The sequence below is a fragment of the Tiliqua scincoides genome, chromosome 15 (genome assembly GCF_035046505.1).
Source record: "Tiliqua scincoides isolate rTilSci1 chromosome 15, rTilSci1.hap2, whole genome shotgun sequence".
In the NCBI taxonomy this organism is placed as follows: Eukaryota; Metazoa; Chordata; class Lepidosauria; order Squamata; family Scincidae; genus Tiliqua; species Tiliqua scincoides.
In genome coordinates this window covers 3,810,224-3,813,502 of record NC_089835.1, presented here as the reverse complement: position 1 = coordinate 3,813,502, position 3,279 = coordinate 3,810,224, and positions in this window count along the sequence as shown.

The following is a 3,279-nucleotide window of genomic DNA, read 5'->3' as shown; positions in this document are numbered from 1 at the left end:
TGCCCCCCTTCCCTTTTCCTGGGACTAGGTTGCCACGTCTATGAGATACAGGCTACAATCCTATCCACACTTTTCTGGGAGTAAGCCCCATTGGCTATAATGGGACTTACGGTGTAGTGGTTTGGGAGGTGGACTTAGACCTGGATGATCCAGGTTCAAATCTCCCCTCAGCCACAAAGCTTCCTGGGTGACCTTGGGCCAGTCACTTTCTCTCAGCCTCACCTACCTCACAGGGTTGTTGTGAGGACAAAAAAGGAGGGAAGGAGCAGCTGTGTAAACCGCTCTGAGCTCTTTGGAGGAAGGGCGGCCTAAAAATGTGAATAAATAAATAAATAATACTTCTGAGCAGACATGCATAGGATTGGGCTCTAAGGCACTTTGGTGGCCCCTGTCCATTTTGGGAGTCTTGAGGTCTAGAAACTTGTTTTCTTAAAAGCGATTGCGCAATTTACACGGCCTTCCCCCTGCGTAACGTTGAACGCTCTCTCTTTCTCCACGGTGAATGTCGTGTGCAACTACTGTAACGGAGAGAAGCCGCGAGGATTCTCTGTCTGCAATTCCTGTCAACCCATTTCTGCCCTGCGCACAGGTGTACTTTGATCCCTGTTGTGTGTATGTAGTTGGGCAGAAATGGCTTGAGTTCTCTTGTGTAACACAGCGCATATGTGCGGGCTGTAGGGTCATATCAACGATGCTGCAAGAGTGGAGAGGGTGGGCTTGGGAAGCAGATTGCAGTGGTCCCTTGCATTGTGGGCTTATGTGTGCCTTCATCACTCAATGACCACAACATCCAGTCAGTGGCGTCACAAGGCGGGGGGTGACGCCACTACTGGCCAAAATTTTTAAAAATCTTAGTATTTTCAAACAATACCATCATGTTATATATCGTTTGATGCGTAATTTCGCACAGATTGCAATGAACAAACCCCCGTTGAAGTATCTCTATTCCCTCAAAACTTATAGCGGGGAAAACTAATGGGAGAGGTGGGGCAATAGTGCATTGCCACGCCCACTGTCTGGGGAATTGCTCCACCTACTGCATGGAAGGTGGGGTGAGGCGCTGGCCTCCTGGGTGATGCAAACCCTCACTGCATCCAGTGTGCTCCGGCATGTGAATGAGCCACTGGAGGGCTGATAAATCAGGTGGAACTCCCTGTTGGCTCTGGAGCAGTGTCAGTTCCTGGGAGTTCGATTGTCTGTCGAGTTTGTACGCACGAATGGAAATGTGAGCTGCTGCACAAATACGCAGAGAGGAAGTCAGTGCTGTGGGGGTGGGGGGGGCGACTTGGCCAGTAAGGGACTTGGCTCTGTGGGTCCCTCCCCACACACCAAAAGGTGTTTGGTGAACAACTAAGGATGTATCGCCATGAAGTGTCTGCTGTATTGACACGGCACACAAACTCTGTATGTGTTTGCGGTTTGTGTTACTGCAAGAAACTTTATATAAAAACTTTTTCCTGGTCAAATTCTGTCTCTTTATGTGTGACTCTGTCCCGTCCCCCAATCCTCCCTGGCCACCTCTGACTTAAGAGTTTCAACCTTCCTGCCCCCAGTGCGCTACCACCCCCTTCCAAAGCCTGGGAATGGAAATTGCAGCCTTCGCTGCGGGTTCTGGAACGCGATCCGCACTCGCGCAGCCTTGGAGACTTGGAGCCAGGCCGGCAGCCTTTCAGCACCAGGATGAGTCAGGAAGGCAGTGGAGGAGGTGAGCATCTGGAAAGAAGATCCAGGAGGAGAAAGAAATGTGGCAAATGGGTTGTGCTCTGTTCCTCTCCTGCGACTTGTATTCAGTGCGCACACCCCTACCCCCCCCGAACATGGAGGGGGCAGCATGTAGCCATCCTGACTTATCCCTGATACTTTTCCTCCAGGAGTTTTATCTCATCCCAGTTTAAAGCCATCTGAGCCTAGCGGTCGTTGCCGCATCTTGTGGCAGTGTGTTCCGCAGGTTCATTCTAGGCCAGATGGAGAAGTCCTTCCTTTCGCCCAGCGCAAATCTCCCGTGTTGAATGGCCTTTTGTTCATTCTAGCCGTGTGGGAGAAAGACAAACTATTGGCTGTCTCCACACCACATAAATTTAATTTGCTGTCCCGTCCACCCCAGTCGCCATTTCTCTAAGCCCTGAGTGTCGTAGCCTTTGTGCATAAGGGTGATGGTTTAGGCCGGCCTGGAGAAGCTGGTGGGCATAACCAGTTCCTTTCATGTTGGGGAAAGAGTGCGCTGTTTTTCAGTCAGCGATCTGAAAGTCTATGGCTTTGGAGGAAGGGGGTGCCATCAGGTGTCCAGAGTTACGAGCTCGGCATGCGCTTGGGACTGTGGGGCAATGCATATGAAACCCAAAGCAAAGCTATCGATTGCAAGGGAAGGAGAACAATGCGCAAACGTCTCTCTTCTTCCCCCTCGTCCCGTCTTTTTCCTTGCATGTAGCCCAGATTTTTGCCGCGCCCTATCCAAACTGTCGTCGAACCGGCAAGAAATGGGGTTGTGGGCTTGTTGCCAGTTGGCACTCCAGTCCTGGCGCGGGAGCCAGGCCTGTGTGAGCCGCTCGGTGATCCTCGGTGTCTGCCTAGCAAAGCTCAGTTGTGCAGCCCTCAGAGCTGAGTCCCAAATCCCTCCTCTGCTGTGCATTTGCTCGGAGACATCACCTCTCCCTGGGCCTCAGTCTTCCTCGTTTGGAAAATGGGAATAATCTGAACACGCCTTACCGACTAGATCAGGGGTGTCCAAACATTTTGGCAGGAGGGCCACATCATCTCTCTGACACTGTGTCGGGGGCCGGGGAAAAAGGGAATTGATTTACCATTTAAAACTTGAATAAATTTACATAAATGAATATACTGGAGATGGAACTTATAGGAATGAAAGAAGGTCTTGCAGTAGCTCAAGGCCTATAAAAACCTTGCACAAAGCAAGGCCACCTTTCCCTTCGCTGCCACTGCTGCATCACAGACACGAAACAGCAAGTAGTGGAGGGAGCCCTTGTCCTACAGCTCAGATGAGAGGTCAAACTGTTCTCTTGCTGAGAACAGTTGTGTCGGGCCAGCATGGGCTCCAGTAAGTCTCTGGAGGGCCAGAGGCTCATTGAAGACTGGGGGCTCCCTGAGGGCCTGATTGTGAGCCCCTGAGGGCCGCAAGTGGCCCCCGGGCTGGGGTTTGGGCACCCCTGGACTAGATGGTGAAGGTTTAGCCCCGTGGGAGGCTCGCAATCTACAACAGCATCCGCAGAAAGAATCACACAGCACCAAAAGCGGGGTTTTGGGGTTTTTTTTATAAATAGC